This window comes from Dasypus novemcinctus, chromosome 3 (genome assembly GCF_030445035.2).
Source record: "Dasypus novemcinctus isolate mDasNov1 chromosome 3, mDasNov1.1.hap2, whole genome shotgun sequence".
Taxonomy (NCBI): Eukaryota; Metazoa; Chordata; class Mammalia; order Cingulata; family Dasypodidae; genus Dasypus; species Dasypus novemcinctus.
This window is the reverse complement of record NC_080675.1, coordinates 56,095,679-56,117,191: the sequence shown is the minus strand read 5'-3', so window position 1 is coordinate 56,117,191 and position 21,513 is coordinate 56,095,679. Positions and strand designations below refer to the sequence as shown.

Sequence of the window (21,513 nt, the reverse complement as noted above, 5' to 3'; positions counted from 1 at the left end):
TTGCTGTCTGTGTCCATTCACTGTGTGATCTTCTGTGTCTGTTTCTTTTTGTCTTCTCTTCTCGTTTCTTCTTTAGGCTTCACCGGGATTGGGTCCTGGGGACCTCGGATGTGGGAGAGAGGTACCCTCTCACTTGTGCCACCTCAGTTTCCTGGTTTCTGTCACATCTCACCTTGACTCTCCCCTGCTTCTCTCTTTGTTGCATCATCATCTTGCTATGTTGCTCCCCTTGTGCATGGGTCTGCCACACCTTTACCAGGAGGCCCTGGGGATCAAACCCAGGTCCTCCCACATGGTAGATGGAAGCCCGATCGCTCAAGCCACATCCTCTTCCCAAGAGTAGTTTCATAATTGGGCAAAAATACTTTGAGGCCTAAAATAAAAATTGCTGACTTAAATGTAACTTGGTACATGGGAAACGGACTTGGCCCAGTGGTTAGGGCGTCTGTCTACCACATGGGAGGTCCGCGGTTCAAACCCTGGGCCTCCTTGACCCATGTGGAGCTGGCCCATGTGCAGTGCTGATGCGCGCAAGGAGTGCCCTGCCACGCAGGGGTGTCCCCCGCGTAGGGGAGCCCCACACGCAAGGAGTGCACCCGTAAGGAGAGCCGCCCAGAGCGAAAGAAAGTGCAGCCTGCCCAGGAATGGCGCCGCCCACACTTCCCGTGCTGCTGACGACAACAGAAGCGGACAAAGAAACAAGACGCAGCAAATAGACAAAGAGAACAGACAACGGGGGGGAGGGGAATTAAATAAAATAAATAAATAAATAAATAAATAAATGTACCTTGATACAAACCTTTAAAAATAATTTTGGCAGTTTGTATTAGTAAGTATAAAAGTGTTGATACTCACCTAATAATTCCATTTCTGGGTACCTATCTCAAAACTCTTATGTACGAAGATGTTCTAGGATTTCTTTATAATGGCAGAGAGGAAATAAGCCCCTCAAATAGAAATGAATCAGTAAATTTCATTTGTCCATTTAATGTAATTTTCTGCAGCTGTTAAAGTGGTTATGAAGCTTATGCAGACATGTGAAAAATGCTTTAAAGTGAAAATATAGGATCCACAATTGTGTGCATACTATGATAGAACATTGTAAAATAAATATGCACCAGTGAAAATAAAATACACCATAATACAGAGAGTGGCTGTGTTTATGTGAGGGATATTTTATTGTCCTACTTTTTAAAAAAATGTGGTTAAATTACTTATACAATGAACACAATTATAATTGTCAAGGCTGGGGATAAAGTTCTCACTGGCGTTTCAAAACACCGTATCAAAAACCTCAGATGTGGCTTAAGCGGTTGAGCTTTCCCCTCCCACATATGAGGTCCCAGGTTCAATCCCCTGCATCTCAAAAAACAAACAAACAAAAAAAAACCTTTTCTATACACATCATTAACAATCTCTTAAATTTCTCTTCTACAGATTACAGTTGGAGATTGTCAATCTCAAACTTTGCGTTCTTTCTGATAAGTATCCCGGCCATGATTTGCATGGAAAAGAAAGATCATAAATCAGAAGGGACTCTCCCAAAGGTTTTTTACAGATGAGGACGCTGAAGCCGGCCCTTCCAAGCTATCAGCAGAACCGAGATTGGGACCCAAGTCTATTAGGGTATCTAACACCATTTAGAGCTTCAGCTCTACCCTTGAGTATTAATGAACTTGTCAGTCTACCGACTGAATACTGGTATGAGTCCTTTCCCTATAGATGAGGGGCTTGAGCTTTCACTCTTCTCTACCACTTGGGGGCCCGCAGCCCCCGGCGCCTCAAACGGTTCAACCCGTCCTCCCTTTTCAGTGTCCACTCTTTTCCCTTCCGCAGAGCCCGGCGTATCGCTGGGTGCTCGGCAGGGGGCGCTGCGATCCCTCCGCTCCGCGGCCCCTCCCCCGGCCAACCGTCGATTGGGCCGGCGCGTGACGTCACACAGTTTTAGCCAAACAAATAGGTTTCGGGGCGAGCGTTGGGTTCCGCCGCGCCGCGCTGGGCGCTCGTCCGCCTCAGCGGTGGAGAGCGAGCGAGGCCTCCCGCCGCCGCTGCTGTGTCGGGGTGGTGCAGCCCGGGGCTGGGGCTGGGGCCGGGGCGAGGCAGGAGCGCAGGTGGGTCAGGGCCCGGGCGGGGCGTGGCGCGAGGGAAGCGCGGTCGGGGTCCGTCGGCGGCCACGGTGGCCGCTCCCCGCCCCCTCCCGCCGTCCGCCTGCTCTCCCGGGGCGCGGGGCGGGTGGGGGCGGGGCGCCGCCCGCAGGTCCCGGGCTCTCTGCGTGCTCTGTGCGTCCCCGCAGGCGCCCGGCGGGCCGCGGCAGCCAGCGCCTCCTCCCCGGGCGGCCCTCCCGCCTGCGCACGGGGCCGGTGCCTGAGCGCCCCCGCCGGTCAGGGAGGCGCAGGCGGGCGGGCGGGAGCGGGGTCCGGGCTGGAGCTGAGGAGATCACAGATAGGCCGTAAGGAGGCAGTGGATCGGTTCTCCCACCGCCGGGGGTCCCGCGGCCAGTGAGGAAGTCGGGCCCTGGGTGGGGGTCGCCTGACTCCGGTCGCGTCCGCCGGGGCTCGTCCACCCTGCCCTTCCCTGTCCCGGCGCAGGTGAGCTAGCGCCAGTCCTTAACCTTCCTAGGGGTCGGGGCGGGAGGGAGGCTGGGATGCTTCTCTAGCCTCCCGGCTGCGCAGGTCGACTGCGTTTCGGCCCCAGTCCGCGATGAGGTCATAGTGCCGTGGGTCCGCGTGTCTATGACGTCAGGGGTTTCCAGGAGATGTGCTGTGATGTCACGGCAGACCCCAGGCACCGACCTTGGTGCGCGGGAGGACCGGACGGGAGTGAAAGGAAGTTAAGTCTTCTGGCATCTCGTGGAATCGCGACGAATTTTAATCTAAAGATGCTCGCTATCATCGTTTTCCAGTTTTTATGTAATAGTCATAAAGTTCTTTAACTTCGTTTCAGACAAGCATTAGTACAATTCAGTATACGACACATTATTTGATTTAGCAAAATCTAAATCAGGGTAAGAGTTTTCTGGTGAGGGGGTGGTTTTGAGCTCATAGTTTGGTTTGTGATCAGAATTGCTGAGTGTAGATCCACGTTAAGTGCTGAGCATTCAGTTTGTCTTACTCTTTTTCCCTAGATTATTTTGAGATCATCTGTGTGCTTGTCAGCGTTTTTGTTAGAGAACGGCCAGGGAGAAGGAGAGCATATTTAAACGAACTTTTCCTGTTGTAAAGGGGATGGTGGGGAAAGGGGAAGTTGAATTAATAGAACATTCTTCTTAAATAATTACCTGAGGATTTACTTTATCCAGGTTATCCCTGTCCTTCCCATGCTACAATGGGTAATTGAGGGTTTCCTATAGTTATAGCTTAGCAACAGTCCTTTTTATTGCTTTCATACTAATGCTGGGATGTAAATAACAGGACTGCTTGTCTGGGCAGGTAACTAACATTTTGTCTGTAGTGCTTTCAAGTATGAAATTACAGAATTTTTAAAAAACTGCTTTGTCTACGAATATTGTTTTTCTTCCAAGGTTTACAAAAGAGATCAGAATGGAAGAGAAACTAGTCACTTTCCATATTGACCCTTTTCAGGTGTTCTGGCAATATCAATACTTTCACTCATTATGTCTTTCTCATCATAGAATCATTTAAAGTGAATCTCATTGAAAAGGTAGCAACTTAGAATTGAAGCATAATTACAATTTAGTGTAAATTAGCAGTAAGCTTGAGTAGAAAGTCTGAATCCTCACTGAACTTGACATAAGCTTTTTAAAAAAATCCTCCATTTTTAAAAAAGGATTTATTTCTCCTCCCCTTTGTCATTTGTGCTCATTGTCTGCTCTCTGTTCGTTGAGAGCTCTTCATCTTTTTAGAAGGCACCAGAACCGAACCTGGAACTTCCCAGGAGGCTCTGAAGCCCTTGAGCCACTTCCACTTCCTGAGTGTTGTGTTTCTTGTTGTGTTTCATCATAATGTCAGCTTGCTTTCTTGCTCATCTTCTTTAGGCACTGGGAACCGAACCTGGGACCTCCCATGTGATAGGTGGGCACCCAACTGCTTGAGCCACATCCGCTTTCCTCCATTTGCTTTTTAAATGTGATTGATAGGATATTGTCTCTCTGGGATTTGCATCAATATGCATATGCAAGTTATTATATGCCTGGTAACTTAAGAAAATTAAAGCAAAATTTTACCTGCTAATTGCTGTTAGATTTGAAGTTCACAAAACAAGGCTTTCCTTTAAATCTGATTTCAAAAAAAATTTTTTTATTGTGGTAACATATATACAACAAAATTTTCCTTTTTAACCACTTTCAAGTATATAGTTCAGTAGTATAAATCTCATTTTTTTGAAAGGCTTATTTATTGTCTGCTCTCTGTGTTCATTTGCTGTGTGCTCTGTGTTTGCTTGTCTTCTCTTTAAGAGTCACTGGTAACAGAACCTGGGACCTCCCATGTGGGAGAAAGGCGCTCAGTGACTTGAGCCACCTCCACTCCGTGCTTTGTCTTGTCTCTCACTGTGTTTCATCTTTGTATCTTCTTGTTACATCAGCTCGCTGTCTTACTTATCTTCTCCAGGAGGCACCAGGAACTGAACCTGGGCCCTCCCCTGTGGGAGGCAGAGCTCAATCACTTGAGCCTCATCTGCTTCCTGTAAGTCTCATTTTGATCCTCATTACAGTCTTGGGAATTTGACAGCATTGTGTGTCCCACTTGAAAATTGGTGAACTCTTTTTGTTTTAAGAAATTAGAAATTGCATGATGACAGTGTTGAATGAAAGCTCTAAAGATAAAATTTGAGCCTTGGATCCCCAGAGATTGATAGGTGCCTGAAATAACATGAAACTATAACTATTGAAGGGGTAATCAATCTACTCTTTAAGGTGAAAGAATAGTGGCAGGATATTTTGTAAATTGAAATTGGAGGAGGGGCAAAAAGGACATTTAAATGTCTTTTCCCAGTAGCCTTTCTGGGGCATGTTACATGGTAGTGTGTAAATTTGTATATTGTGTACTAGTGTGATTAGGACTGGATGAAAGTTAAATTAAAATGAGTTTATAGGTGTATATGTTTCCTGGTTGCTAAAACAAATACCGTACAATGGGTCGACCTAACAACAGGAATTCACTGACTCATGATTTCCGGGGCTAGATGGCTTGCTTCATCCTGGGGTTATATCTTCTGGTTGGCTAGCAGTCTTGGGGTTCTTTGTCTTTTCTGTTACATGGCAATATCCTCTCCCCTTTCTGAATTCTATTGACTTCCAGCTTCTGGTTGCTCCCATGGCTTCTCCTGCCAAGTCACTTGGACTTCCAAGTCCTTTTGCTTCAGCCATGTTGGATTAAGTCCCCCCCATTCAGTTTGATCATACCAATTAATAGCATCTCAAAAGTGCTATTTACAAATGGGTTCATAGCTACGGGACAAGGGGTTGGGACTTGAACATACCTTTTGTGGGGCCATGATTCATTCCCCTACAAAAGGCATATTAATGGTAACAAATTGCCCTTTCTAGGCAGTACATATCACCCCTCTGCTTTGCTTAACGGTTATGAATTTTTTTTCTTCTTGGAAAATTACAGGTGGAGAATAAATGTCTCGGTATTTGGATGTGACTGAGGAACAGTGATTTGGGTATTAAAAAAAGTCAGCTTGTATGCATAGTTATATAACTTTTATCAAGCTATAATTCTTCAGAAACATTTTTATAGTCTACTTCTGGCAGGATGTTTTTCACCTGTGCCTTGCCATTTTGAGTCTAGGAAGCAGCTTTTACTTCTTATAAATGGTTTTATGGCAATTTATTTAGTCGAAATCAGGTTTATTACTTTAAACATTTTGTCATTTTATTCAGGCATAGCCTTTGAAGGGACTGAATCAGTCATTAGTGCTGTGGTATTTTTCTGAAGGATACAAGCAAATGTCATAAGAATGAGAACACTATATTTTAGAAATTCTTTAGGATATGTTTATTGGATAAGTCATATTATCATATACTTGAAATCTAAATAAATACTTAAAAAACAGATATCGAAAGTGGTTGGCTTAAACAATAAACCTCATGGTTTGGAGGCTTAAAGTCCAAAATCAAGGTATTGGCAGACCATCCTTTATCCAAAGTCTTTAGTGTACTGGTGGTGGCTTGCTGGCAGTCAGCCACTGTCTCCATCATATGTTGATCTTTCTTTTTCTGTCTCCTGTGCCTTTCTGCTCTGTGTCCAAATTTCCTTTGCTTACAAGTACGTCAGTCATAATTGACTAAATCCCATGCTGTTTTAGTTTGGCCTCATCTTAATAGGATCCTTGAACATCCCATTTACAAAGGAGTTCATACCCATAGTACTGAGGGTTAGGACTTGAATGTTTGTGGGGGACATGATTCAGTCTACCACAGTATATGATCACAGAAAGGTAAATAGATGTTACATGAATTCACAGGAAGCAACTGGGATTGCCAGAAAAATCTTCCGAGGTATGGGTCTTGAATTGGGCCTTAAATAAGATCCAGAGAAGGGGTTTGTTTTGTTTGTTTTTTAGGCTGTGAGAGTGGAAGTTTTGATGTAAAGGAATTGTGGCAGATAAGAGTGGTTGGGACCAGATTTTGGAGGGAGTTTGAGCATTAGTTTATATCCAGTGCTAGTTTTTAAGAAAGAAGTAATGTGGAAAGATCATCTAGTTAAATCTGTTTGTCTTTCATCCTGAACTTGTGAAATACCTTTTTTTTTTTCAGTTCTCCTTTCTCGTTTTTTTGCCTCTGATATTTCTTTTTTTAGCTTTATTTATGGTCTTTCTCTTCCAGATCCAACTATCCAAAGCTCTTGACCTTTTATTGCTGTCCTCATAATCTAGCCCTCAGATCTTGAAGGCTTCAATTATAATTCTGTCCTATATCATGATATAGGTCATGCCTATATCATATCTGTGAACTGTTAACTCTTGTTAGGTTTCCAACTGCTATAGGATGCTTCTCTTGTATATCCTCATTTACTTTGTATTTAATTCATTGGTCAGGACTCTGCAGCAAGAACATTAGCCCTAAGTGACTGAAGCAAAAGGGATTTATTAAAAGAAAAATTGGTAAACTTTGAGTGAGGTGAATGAACAGATTAGAACAGATTAGACAAAACCCAGAGTGACACCACAGAACTTTCCTGCTCAAGGGGCTCCTGTCACCACAGGCACTAGAACTATGTTACTGAATCAGGACATTGCTTCCATTATGCTTGGCAGAATTTAAGTCTCCTTGTGTAGAACCGTCATTCCATGTTACTTCTTTCTGCCCTCCTTGTCTCATGTGGATATGTCTGCTTGGCTGTACTTAGGTCTTATGTGAAACCTTAGCTTCAAGGGAGTCAGGCAAATGTAGTTCTAAGCTGTGCGGTTTCTGTAAAACAGGGTATCTATGTGTGAATGGATTTGAGTGGGCATTGAGTGAGATGGTCTGTTATACACTGAGCTTGTAAAAACAACTCATTTTTCCTAGAGTCCCTCAGCATGACAAAGTTAAACTTTTTCTAATTTTACTGTTTCTGTTCAAAGACAGCTGTTTTTCTAGTTTCCTGAGATAGAAGCTATTGAAATCATCTGTATCATTTTGATTGTTTACTTGAGTATTAAAGAAAACCAACTCAAATTTACTTGCTCACAATACTGAAAAGTCCAAAGGTCAGGCTTGATCCAATTTTTGTACTCACTGTGACCAGAACTTCATCTTTTCCTTTGTTAATGAGTTTTGCTTCTGTGGTGTCGGTCCAGTCTTAGGCTTGGGCAGACCTTCTCTTCGTGATTACTCTATGACTGTCAACAGCTCATGCCCTCTGTCCTCATGCCACCAAGGCCAGGGGAGGAGAGTGCTTCTTAACCTTTTTTGCTTCATAGACCCATTTGGTAGTATAAAGCTTGTAGGTCTCCTTTTCTGAGTAATAATTCTAAATAAAATACATGTACAACAAAGAAAACCAGTTATCTTAAAATAGAGTTATCAAAATGTTTTTTAAAATTGTGAGATGGTCATATGTGCTTCTTTATTAAATAATGTTTAGTGTAGCTCTACTTTTTAAACTAGCAATGTGTATTATCACTATTTGGAAGTATCTACAACCACTGATGATGTGCTAAAAAAATATCTGTGATTTCCATTGGTGACAAAATGACATATTGCTGATACTATTGTGTTGTCTAAATTCACAATAGAAGGACATATTAAATTTCAGTCAGAGGTTAGTGAGGTAAAATGTAATTTTCTTTTCAGTTTTATAGACACCCTGAATTCTATCCATAAACACTTTGGGGGGGGAGGGAACACGTCTATGAACCTCATCTTAGAAACTACTGCTAGAAGAGAGCTTCTCTTCCCAGAAGGTGTAGAAGAGAGCTTTTCTTCCCAGAAGCTCCAGCAAATGTCTTCTTGTACCTCTTTGACTTTGGGTTACAGTGACATTTCTGTACCAACCATTAAGCCTAGGGAAATAAGATATAGTAATTGTTTTATTCCCGGAGCTTGGGTTGGGGTCATTTCTTCCTGAACAACGCAGTGGGAGAAGAGTAGATATCCAAAGGAAATTCAGGGGCCTGTGATGCTGGATAGCAAATGTCAGCTGTGTATTATGTCATTCTTAGTCCCTTTCCTTCACTGTCATAGTCAACCAAGCATCAGATTTTAGTGACTTATTTTTTTTATACTATATGTAAAAAATATTAGTACAGTAATTCATATATTTATGTACAAAATTTCTGAATGTAAATGTATATATATGCAAATATACATTCATGTGGGTACATATTTAAAATGTTTTGAATCGTGGGAATGGGAGGGTTAGAAAAGTTGACATAGGGAAGTGGACTTGGCCCAGTGGTTAGGGCGTCTGTCTACCACATGGGAGGTCCGCGGTTCAAACCCAGGGCCTCCTTGACCCGTGTGGAGCTGGCCCATGCGCAGTGCTGATGCGCACAAGGAGTGCCATGCTATGCAGGCGTGTCCCCTGCGTAGGGGAGCCCCACGCACAAAGAGTGTGCCCCATAGGGAGAGCTGCCCAGCACGAAAGAAAGTGCAGCCTGCCTAGGGATGGCGCCGCACACACGGAGAACTGATGCAGCAAGATGATGCAACTAAAAGAGACACAGATTGCCATGCTGCTGACAACAACAGAAGCAGACAAAAAAAGAACATGCAGCAAATGGACACAGAGAACAGACAACTGGGGTGGGGGAGGGGGGGTTAAGGGGAGAGAAATAAATAAAAAATCTTTAAAAAAAAAAAGTTGAGATAACTGTTTAGTCCAGTGTTATCCAATAGAAATATAATATGAACCAATATGTAATTTAAAATTTTCTAGTTAGCTACATTAATAAAAGTAAAAAGAAACAGGTGAAATTATTTTAATATCTCAACAGAATCTATCCAAAACATCATCATTTCGATATATAAACAATTCAAAATTGTTGACAAAGTTTTCAAAGAAGTCTTTGAAATCCAGTATGTATTTTATACTTAGATCACATCTCAGTTCAAACTAGTGATATTTCAGTTCCTCAAAAACCACATGGGGCTAGTGACTATTGTATTGGACTACATAGATTAGACCAATGATCATTCTGAATTTAAATATCTGTGATGGTCTCTGTGATGGTTTTCCTAATTCCATTATTTTCTCTCTTCAATCTCTCTGTACACAATTGCCAGGTTAATTGGACAAAAATTATGTTGGGATGATGTTATTCTACTGCACAAGAACTATTCTAGAATTCTGTGGCATCACCTTTAAAAGTAGTATATAACTTTTCGATAAGATGGTACCATCCTTTCCTTTATCTGGAACTACCTGCAGCAGATCTGGTGGTCAGTTAGGCAATTTCCTCAGCCTTGCCCTATCCCCTTCCACATCTCCAAATATAATAATCCATTATAAGAAGTCTGTTCCCATAAAACCGTCTTGTATGCTCCAATCCCTCTGTAATCTTTCTGTTTCTGAAACTCCTGTGGTGTTTATATTTAGTACTTAGCCTCTTAGCACTTTAGCACTTCATTATAGACTGTTGTTTATCCTCTCTAATTGTTTCACATGTTATTAGTCTTATCTCCCCTAATAAATTCTAAGTTTCATATCTTTTGTTCTCAAATTATAGACACTTAATTGAAGGCTTAGCTCTTCCTTATCTTTAAGGATATAACTGGGTTACTTAAATAAATTTGTAGTTTTAAATTTGTTTTAAATAGTTTTGCTTCCTTCTTTGCACTTTGATACCTTCTAGCCCATTCATTTGCAGGAGTTTGTGTATTCATTACTCCTACTTTGCTTCTTGAAAATTAGAAAATATGTATTTAATATTGTCTGTGAAGTAATCCATTTAAAGCTATAAAATCACTCTTGGAACTGAAGTTGGGATTTATTGATTAGCTGGAATTTCTGAAGATGAAATTTGACTTTGATAAGGAAATTTCAAAAGACATGTTTGCTCTATTGTCCAGGAACGAGGAGCGGCAAACCTGTTTCCAAAGTAGGGCAAGAGATTTTATTTCAAATCACTCATCAGGTTTATTCTCTAGAGGTTTTCAGTACCTTCTAAACACCAGTCACTTTGGCCCTAGGGGACAGGTTTCTCTATTTCAGGCCTTTTTCTTTCCTGGTTGAAGAACTGTATTGCCATCACAGTATTTTAACTCATTTGAGTTATTATGAAGAGGACTGAAAATGGATCCAGAAAATAAGTTCTAGTCATCTGTAGGAATTGTATCTCTCATTTGACTTTTTCCTCTATGTTTTATTTGGTGTATTAGATGGTTAGCTTGGTAAAATAGTTATACGCCAACATTTTTAACTTGTGAAATTTCAAGGATTGTTTATTCATTATTCATTTACTAAAAAAAGTACAGAATATTTTATATGCCAGGCATTGTGCTAAAGTACATTAGTTCTACCACATTTGTCCTAGACTACATTACCTCTCATTTGTATTTTTTGGCATGTAGCAGTCTCTAAGGAATTTATTCTCTTATCTTTTATTGTTGTTGTTTAACACTTTCTATATTTTTTTCTTTTAGCAAATATCATTAATAAAATTAATTATTAAAGGCTGAATAAATATTCACTTTTACTTGGAAATTCATAATTAAAATATGTTGGCAGGAGGTTATAACTTTTCCTCAAATTAAAATGTAGCTTTACATTTTAGTTGTATAAATATATATATATATATATATATTTTTTTTTTTGAGGTACTGGGGCTAGGAATTGAACTCGGAACTCTATGTAGGAAGCCAGTGCCCAGCCACTGAGACACATCAGCTTCCCTGAGTTAGTTTTTCTTTTTGTTTGCTTGTTTGTTTTCAGGAGGCACCAGGAACCAAACCTGGGACCTCCCATGTGGGAGTTCAACCACTTGAGCCACATCCACTCCCCTAGTTGTTTATATTTTTTAGACAGTATAGAATAAAATATTTTTACACTTAATAATTACAGTATAAAACATTTTAGAACTTTTTTTTAATACAATTTGAGGGTCTTAAATTTAAGTGAAACTTAAAGCATATCGTTACTGTTCTATTTCTGTATCTATAAAAATGGTTATTTTTATCTTTCCCCTTTAATTTAGTGGCTTATAGTCTTTATTGAAAGTAAAGGATCATTTTTAAAAATTTTGTGCAATATAATTATAATCACATAGAAAAAAGTGAAAGTGGAATATTAAAATTATATGAATGAATTGTTATGCAAAAATACTATGCATGTAGGCCAAGAGTTGGATGACTCACTTAAAATTAAAAGTGCTATGGGGGGGAGCGGACTTGGCCCAGTGGATAGGGCATCCGTCTACCACATGGGAGATCCGCGGTTCAAAACCTGGGCCTCCTTGACCCGTGTGGAGCTGGCCCATGTGCAGTGCTGATGCGTGCAAGGAGTGCCATGCCCGCGTAGGGGAGCCCCGTGCGCAAGGAGTGCGCCCCGTAAGGAGAGCTGCCCAGCGCAAAGGAAGGTTCAGCCTGCCCAGGAATGGCGCCGCACACATGGAGAGCTGACACACAAGATGATGCAACGAAAGGAGGCACAGATTCCTGTGCTGCTGACAGCAGAAGTGGACAAAGAAGAGCACACAGCGAATGAACACAGAGAACAGACAATGGGGGAGAGGGGGTTGGGAAGGAAGGGGAGAGAAATAAAAATAAATCTTTAAAAAAAGATGCTATAGGGAAGCGGTTGTGGCTCAACTGATAGAGCATCCTTCTATCATATGGAGGGTCCAGGGTTGGGTACTCAGGGCCTCCTGACCTGTATGGTGAGCTGGCCCACGTGCAGTGCTGCCACACGCAAGAAGTGCCATGTCACATAGGGGTGCCCCACGCTCAAGGATTGCGCCTCGCATGGAGAGCCACCCTGTGCAAGAAATTGCAGCCCGCCCAGGAGTGGCATTGCACACACAGCTGACATAGCAAGATGACACGACAACAAAAAAGCGACTGTTTCCCAGGGCTGCATGACAAGAATGCAAGTGGACACAGAAGAACACACAGCAAATGGACACAGAGAGTGGACAACAGTGGGGAAGGGGAGAGAAATAAATAAATCTAAGGAAAAAAAGTGCTATGGTTAAGGGTAGTTCAATTTGATTAACTTTTTCTTTTGTTACGGTGTTCATGCCATGAAAAAGGCTAATAGGCTTTTTATATATGCTTATTTAAAAAAATAATGTTGGAAAAAGGAAACCACCTGAGTTCAAATTTGATATATATTACTTAGATATTTTAATTTTATTTCAATTTCTAATCTGATTCACAGATTTGAAGGTGTTCCTATTTGCAACTCTTTAGAATCTGTACTCCTCTAGCAAGAAAGAACCTTTTTTATGGTTCTTTCAGCTAATCAGCTAAAAGGTTTGTTGACTTTTGATTTAGCAAGCTGCATTGGTTTATTTCTTCAATAAGCGCAAATAATGAGAAATTAAAGATATATAGTATATATTTCCAGCAGCAGAATGATTCCAAAACCTCTTCTTATTTTGGTTAAAACGTTTTCTGGCCTTTTTCCCTTAAAAAGAAGTGTTTTAAGCACTCCTTCCCTCTCTCTTTACAATATTTTTGTATCTGGTTGTTAGTTCTCTTGGTAATTAGTTCAGTGTGGGGTCATCTTGAAACTGAATTCTAAGGCAAGTCTTCAACTCATAAAAATCTGCATTTACCAAAAATTTGAAAGAATTTCAAGTGAGTATTTAGTTGGTTTTTTTAAAAAAAAATAAATATTGTGTTCACTTGGCTCAAAATGTAAAAGGTACAGAAATTGAGAAGTTTTCTTCTACTGCCCCTTGAACACTTTCCTCCCCCCTGGAGCAGCCAGTGTTACTAGTTTCCTATATATTCTCCCAGTAAATATTTTATTTTTCCTACTTTAAAAAAAAAAACATACTTTACATACTGTTATCCTCCTTTTTTCACTTAATAGATTTTGTCATTCTTTACCGACTGTATATGAAGTCGTGATAGCAAACCTAAAATAATATGGCCTAAACAAGAAAAAAATTTGTTTAAGTTGTGATAGCAAACCTAAAATAATATGGCCTAAACAAGAAAAAAAGTTGTTTCTCCTTTCATAAAAAGTTCAGATAGGTGGTCGAGGGTTAGGACTCATGGTGTCATGTTCTCTTTTTATTTTTTTTTGAGGTAAAGTTACATAACAGTAAAACACCCAGATATTAAGTAGATAGTTTGAATTTTGGCAATTGTATACAAATATTCTTGTATAGCAAAAGCCTCAGTCAAGACTGAGAGCCATCCAGTCTGTCTTCACCCTGATGCCTGATGACAGAGGGTAGCTAATTTGTCTGATAGGACATTTAGATAGAGAAAGTACTTTTACTATAATAAGGTACTGAAGATGCCTTGAAAATATGGACTACACAGCTAATGTTGAGTGAAGCATATTACAGCTTTTTTTTTTCTTTCCCCATTTTATTTAGGCCAATCGTAAGAGAAGGCTGAAGGTAAAGGTTGGAAGATAACCCCTTCTACCCATCAATACTTCGTAGTGACCTTACAGGAAGAAAAGTGAGTAATGTGTTTTTCAAGAGTTGCTATCTTAATTAAAAAGTAGATTAGGGCATAAAATTAAAATTTTATTATTTTTTTTTATTATTTTTGTACTCTAACATACTTTTCATTAACATGAAGATAAGTGTTTTCAACTAATCTGTAAAGATACTCAATAACCTAATGGGGAAAAAGAAAGAAGTCAACAAATATATTCTGTTTGGTTCCTTTTATATAATATTTCTTGTGCTTCTTTTAACTTTCTAACCCTTTTCCTCTCATTGCTGAATGGGTTCAGATAAGTTATATGAAATGTACTCTGAAAAATTGTAATTTTTAAATAGAATACTAAGGTTTTAAAATGTTTTTAACTTCAAAAAGTGACCTTGAGATCTAAGGAAAAATTGTAGTAATTTTCTGCGCCTCCAGGTGGTATTATAAGCTGATACTTATTTTTGAAATAGGAAATAGCATAATGAAAATTGGATGTATGTGTGTGTATTTTCCTTGTATCACATCATGAGGTCTTAGCAGAGACCTTGCTTAGCTACTGTGGTACTTAGCAGAACACCTTTCTACTTGGTAATTATTAATCATTTTTTTCTCTAGTTCAGCTGAATGCTGGGAAGGTGTTAGCATGATTTGACCCTTCATGGAGGCAGGGGCTACATAAATATGTCATTGTTAATACTTTTAAAATTACTATCTCTTTAGATAAATTTATTAAGGGGTTGGAATGTCTATCCACTAAAGAATAGAGACTTACTTTTAGTACAGTATCATCCCACTTATCTGAAGGTCAAATTTCTGTAAATCTCTGCTGTTTTGGAAAAGGCCAAGGTAAAAGGAAAACAAACCATATGGCCTGTGGGTTATTTGGGTTTTGTAGGGAACCATTTCTTTAAATTTAAAATGGCTTAAACATTGTAGTGCACATTGATCAAACAAACAATATAAAAAAGGCAATGAATGCTCAATAAGCAAGAGAGGCAGGAAAATAGTTTTCCTTGTACTTAATCAGTGTGTCTTGCAGTCAACTTCAGGCCTTTTCCTGAGTTCTTCATGGCTTAGAATAGAAGGTGGGTTTTCTGAGAGCAGACAACCTTGCCTCTCTTGTTCATTTTGCTGTTGTCAGCACTGAAAGTGGTTGGTACATAGCACATGGTTAGTGTTCAATAAACATTTGTTGAGTGAATGAATATTTATAAATTGGTTTTTGTTTGTTTCACTACAACAGATATTTTTTGGGGGAAAGGGAGATATAGTTATGAGAATAATAGTAACACCTGACATTTTTGTTTGTTAGATAGTGGTGGGGTTTTTAATTAATTAGGCTGGCATGCTCTTAGGATTTTTGCATTATTCTCTCTGCCTAGATCACTATTCCCTCAGATAAATCCCGATGCCTAATTTCCTCATCTTCTCACAGTCATATGCTGACTACCTACCCTATTTAAAATTGTAAGGAAAAAATGGGAAGGTGATGTGGCTCAGCGGTTGAGCACCAGTTTCCTACATACAAAGTCCTGGATTCAGTTCCCAGCCCTGGTACTTCTAAAAAAAAAAACATTTGTGTCCTTTGGGGACTTTATTTCTGAAGTGGGAAGGAAGGTAACTTCTGAGAAAATTAGCTATAAAGTAGTGTTCATTCAAACAATTTATATTTAAAAGTATTATTTCCATTATTTAAACAATTTTGCTTTTGGAGACTTCTGTGTTCCTAATATTAAGCTAAACTAACCTGTGCTAAGTTAAAGGACTATATATATATATTCTGTCAGTCAAAAAGGGACTGAGTTTTGGCTTGCTGAAATACATTATTATCTGCTTAAGCCTCTAGGGCATTTTTGGTGAAGTTGCTTCCCATAGTCTTCAGTAGTGTTAATGAGAATGAGAATAATGGAAAAAAAATCTCTGTAGGTTTGAGTATTCAGTGTGCATGTGGGGCATTTCTTTCCTACTGCAGGTAGCTTTTGACAAAGTGAGGGGTGACAATATTAATAGCTAGCTTTATTTTCTTTTTCACTGAGTACTAGGCCTTTTGCTAAGCATTTTTTATATATTATCTCTTTCAGTCTTTAAAATAACCCTCTGAGGTATGTACTCTTATTGTCCCTATTTCACAGATACAGAAAACAGAGTTCTAGAGATTAAGCAAGTTGCTTAGGTATTGTCAGAGCTGGAATTCAAACCCAGGCAGTTTGCACAGAGAGGAAATGTATTTCTGATGAAGAGTACCTTAAAGTGGAAAAGAAATTAGAAATAGCTTAGTGGAACATTCATGTCACAAAGAGGCCTTTATCTTTTATTTGTTCTAACTTCCTATAACTTGAGTAGATTGAATGAGGCCACCGTGATTGAAGCAGTATTGTTATGTTAAAGTTAACCAATATTAATTTAAGTAAGTATTGTTTAAATACAGGCAGAGCTGGCTCCTAACCAGTCTTCTGTTACTTAGACTGTTTAGCTCAAGAACCATTTAGCTTTTCCTTGGGGCAGAATTTGTATGCTCTTTCTTGATCTTGCCCGAAAATTATATTCAACAGGAAAGCAAAAACCTATAAGGTGCACGTGTAATTTAGTGAGGAGTAGAGGGGTACATGCTGGGTAGGTTTTGCCATTTTTCTGGACTTTTTATAATTTATATAAGATTTCTACAAATGGGGTAGTGGATGTGGCTTAAGCGGTTGAGTGCCTGCTTCACACATGGGAGGTCCCCAGGTTCAGCTCCAGGTGCCTCCAAAAACCAAACAAAACCAACCAACATGCAAACCAATGAAAAAAATCAACTCAGGGGAGTGGATGTGGTTCAGTGGTTGAGTGCTCGCTTCCTACATGCAAGGTCCTGGTACCTAAAAAAAAAGAAAAAAAAAATTCTATGAATGGCATCTTTGAATGGAAGCAATCATCTGCCTACATACTAATTTTGATTTCAAATTTCCATTAGAAAAGAACCTTAATTAGTCCATTTTCTCTTGTAAAATGGCATATTTTCTTTTCTCTGCCATAAAATTATCTACTTCATCCTAAGGAGCTTCAGAATATACCTGGTATCATAAATTAATTTTAATTTGTTTTAAAACAAAGTGGTATAGGAGGGTAAATTAGAATTTATAATTATCGGAAATTATGTTTAAAGATACATATTTATATGCTGAAGCCCATAATGTGCTTTGTGTGAGAGATTGTAGGACCACAATTATGTACGTTGCCAGCAGAATCATTGCATTTTAAATTATTCTCCAAAGCAAGACATGAAGTTTTTATGCCAATGTACTTTTTTGGCCTATAGATTGAGACTGTTTTCTGGCTTGGGATAGGTGAGTTGTCTTTCTCCTCTAAGTTTATAGACCTATGATGAGAACGTATTTAACTATATGTATTTCTTAATGTCCCTACCCAATTTCAGTGGGATGAAAATACTGAAAAATGTTTTTTCTTGTATACTTTTTTCCCTCTTTGAAATAGAAAGCAAAGACATCTTTCTCAATTACATATTCATGGTGGGGGAAAACTAATGATACAGAAGAGTTTAGGCTGAAAGCAGTAGTCCCTTTGCCCTACCCCTCCCCACCTCAGTTCTCTCTCCAGGAGGAACCACCTAGTTGTTGTTGTTGTTTTTTTTTTTCTTCTAGTGATAATCCTCCAAATGCTTATTATCAATTTTAAGCATTACCTATTGACTTCCTACAATGATAGTGAAAATTTTGCTCCCATTTACCACTTGTCAGGAACTTTGAAGGGTCTAGGGTTGTACCCTACTTGCAAGCTAACAAGGTAGCTTACCACAGTTTCATGAATGCTGTTAGAAGACATGAGACCTGTGTCAGAGATGAAAGATAGTTTATTACTCACAGTAATAGCAGCAGCCAGAGTATTGGCATTTATGCATATTTCCTGAGCCCACAGGGTGATGCAGAGAGGGCCAGATAATGCTTATATAACACAGTGGGTTTTGTTATGGGAGAAAATTTTGAGCTTAAGGATTCCAGATATTTTATAATAGTCAGTAAGCACATTTGCCCTTTACTCCAGAGGGAGAGACAGTAACTATGCCTACCCTCTGGTCTTGGGTAACACTATATTTTTATTTTTTTGTTTCACTAACAGTAGATGGTATCTTTTGACTCCCTGCTTTGTAAGAGGAATATTTTAGATAGGAATCCTTTCAAATGTTGGACGACCAACTCAATAATAGCATAAGTGAAAAAGTGGTTCCAGGGAGGTAGAGCAGGCTTACATCGTGGGTCTCCGTTTTTTGAGGAATTGGTCTCTCTCTGTGCCGCAGCTCTGCTCTTCTCTTTTTAGTTTTACTTTCAGGAGCACCCTCTCTCCCCTCACACTCTCCTCGCCAGTGAAGACTGACTCTAGACTGTATATCTATGAACAAGTTCTTGTGATGAGGAAGAGTATAGGTTTAAAATAGCTAGACTCTGGTTACATGCTCACCCTTGGAGATGGGATGTGGGGTCAGTCCTACTAATCACATATATTAGGGGTGGGAGAAGGTAGTTTCCTAAAGATAAACATGGTGCTGTTACTTCCTGCCCATCAGATATTTCCGTTTTCTCATAATTTTTTTCCAGTTTCTTAAAGATTGACTCAAATTTCTAATATTTCATTTTTATCAAGTAATTCTCTCCTGATGCCCTCTATCCTCCTGCTCCAATCTCTGCACTTGATTTAGAACTAACTGCTGCTTAGCTGATACCTATGGCATACCTTCATATACTTCCCATATACTCCTTTTTCTTGGTTTATTGCCTTGTTCTGCTGGGGTATATATTAAAATATGTGGGAGGCAAATTTTGAGTAATTCTATGTCTCAATGTTTTCATTTCTTTTCTTATGGTGTGGCTGGAAATATAATTCTAAAATTGCAAATAATTTTCTTAGAAATTTAATGAAATTGCTCCATTATTGGCTAGTATGCTTCATTTCTGATTAAAGAAGTCTTATGATATTTTGATTCTTGTTCCTTTGTAGGTAAGTTGCCTTTTCTTTGAAGGCATTTAGGATTTTTTTATCTTTGTTGTCTGAAATTTCCTAGTGACATATCTTGGTGTGGATCTTTTCTGTCTCTTGAGAACTCAGTGGGTTGGTCCTATTAATCTGAAGATGACTTCTACCTTTTAGCTCTGTATCTTTGAAAACTTTCCTTTCATTTTTTTTCTCTTCATTTCGGAATTTTATTAGTGAGATGCTAACCACTTGGACTGATGCTGTGTTTTGTCTATAGTTTTTTTGTCTTGCTGCTTATCTACTTTCTAGATTTTTTGTCTTCTCATTTCAAAATTGAATCCTTAATTTTTTTTTTTTTTAATTCCCAAGAAGTCCTTTCTCATTCTTTCTTTTTGCTTTTTTATAGCATTTATCCTTGCTTTACGGATGCAGTATCTTGGATGTTTCTGAGGATCTCAGTTGGAAGGCTTTTAACAAATTCTGCTGTTTGATGAGTTTTGTTTTCTCCTTTCTCACATTTCTTTTCCTTTTTGTTTCTTTGTCTCTATGTTACAATGATTCTGATTTTACCAATCAGATTGAAGAATTAGATGATATAAAACTGATTGGAATCTCTGTGTGCCTAGACAGGGTCTATCAGCTAGTGAGTTTTGCTTTTAGGGTGAGCAATTAGGGAGATCCATATTCCTAGAAAGTGGTGGTAATGCCTCTGATTTTCTCCAGGCAGTTTCATTTCATTTAAGAGGGACTTACCAGTTTGTTTGTTTGTTTTTAAATAATATAGATGGAATGTAAAACCTCAACAGTAACTATGATTGTGAAAAGAGATCAGCGATCCAGGGTCTAAAAATGTGCAAATACTTACCTTTCCTGTGTTTTAGAATGAAAAGTTTAGGGTTAAGGGTAGTATAACAGAGCAGCTAGGATGGAGCCAGACTGCTGGGGTTTAAATCCTGGTTCTGCCAACTTTCTAGCTTCTGCTCCAAGTTACGTAACCTCTCAGTACCTCAGCTTTCTCATCTGTAATATATGGGCATAATGAGTACCTATTATTGGAGTCGTTATGAATAAGTTATGAGTTATAAGTGAGTTAAAATAGGGAAGCAGACTTGGTGCAATGGATAGGGCGTCTGCCTACCACATGGGAGGTCCGCGGTTCAAACCCCAGGCCTCCTTGACCTGTGTGGAGCTGGCCCATGCGCAGTGCTGATGCGTGCAAGGAGTGCCGTGCCATGCAGGGCTGTCCCCCGCGTAGGGGAGCCCCACTCGCAAGGAGTGTGCCCTGTAAGGAGAGCCGCCCAGCGCGAAAGAAAGTGCAGCCTGCCTAGGAATGGCGCCGCACACACAGAGAGCTGACACAAGATGATGCAACAAAAAGAAACACGGATTCCTGGTGCCGCTGATAAGGATAGAAGTGGTCACAGAGCAACACACAGCGAATGGACCCAGAGAGCAGGCAACTTGAGGCGGGGGGAAGGGGAGAGAAATTTAAAAAAAAAAACACAACTAAATCTTAAAAAAAAAAGTTAAAATATATATTAGATACCTGGCATATAGTAAGTTCTCAAAAGGTATAAATTTCCCTTTTCTTCCAATGAGTAATAATGGTTATATGATTTAAATATGGTAGTGATTACCTACATGGGAAATTTTCATAGGTTTAGGTTAATGTTGAATTGTGTTTTTTCTTCTCTATGATCTCAAAGAATACTTGAGGTTATGGTAAATTTTTTTTCTTTGTCTCATTAATGAAATGCTGAAATGTGTATGTGTGAATGTGCAGATATTTTCATAAAAGTTTTTAAAAGATTTCCCTCTGCCCCCAAAACCCCCAAAAATCTCACTAATGTAAATTGAAAAAGAAGTCTTGAAGCACAGCCAGGAAATTGGAAACAAAAAAATACTACTTTCATGCCCAGAGTCTCCATGTATAATCAAAATCATATGAATTCAGGTTGTTTAAGCCTTGTTCCCCTAAAAAACACACAATATTTTGACAATCTGCGATTTGAACTTGTTTGAGAGTTGAAACTATTTCCCCCCTGCCCCATGGCTCCCTTGTCTGTTTTGCTAGTTTGCTTGTTGGTTTTTTGCTTGTGTTTTTTTCTTTTTCTTTTCATTGTCTGCTTGTTTTCTTCTTTAGAAGGCACCAGGAACTGAACTCGGGACCTCCCATGTGGGATTTCGGTGCCCAACTTGCTTGAGGCACATCTGCTCCCTCTTAGTTTTTTTTTTTTTTTAATCCCACCCCCTTGTTGTTTTTTGCGTGCTGTCTGCTCTCTCTGTCCATTTGCTGTGTGTTCTTCTGAGTCTGTGTTTATTTTATTTATCCCTCCCCCTTGCGGCTTGATTTTGCTGTCTGTTCTCTATGTTCGTTCACCACGTGCTCTTCTTCGTTGTTGCTTGTCTCCACCCCCCCCCCTTTTTTTTTGTTGTTGCTTTACCTTGCTGAGTTGACTCTGCAGCGTGCTGGCAAGCCTGCCTTCACAAGGAGGTCCCAGGATATGAACCGAGGGCCTCCGATATGGTAGATGGGAGCCCAA

At 39.5% G+C, this 21,513-nt stretch overlaps 1 protein-coding gene across 5 annotated transcripts in view; it reads left to right on the top strand.

Moving 5' to 3' along the window:
* The first annotated feature begins 1,919 nt into the window (after positions 1-1,919).
* Positions 1,920-21,513, top strand: part of FBXO34 (F-box protein 34) — an 88,177-nt gene continuing 68,583 nt past the window's right edge. Inside the window, exons 1-2 of one of the 5 annotated variants that reach the window (XM_004472784.4) lie at positions 1,920-2,111; positions 13,939-14,026. The gene's annotated coding sequence lies outside the window, so the exon portion shown is untranslated. Of the gene's footprint in view, positions 2,112-2,375; positions 2,589-13,938; positions 14,027-21,513 lie in introns of those variants that run through there. The other 4 variants (XM_058293398.2, XM_071213924.1, XM_058293399.2 and 1 more) reach the window with 4 other exon arrangements.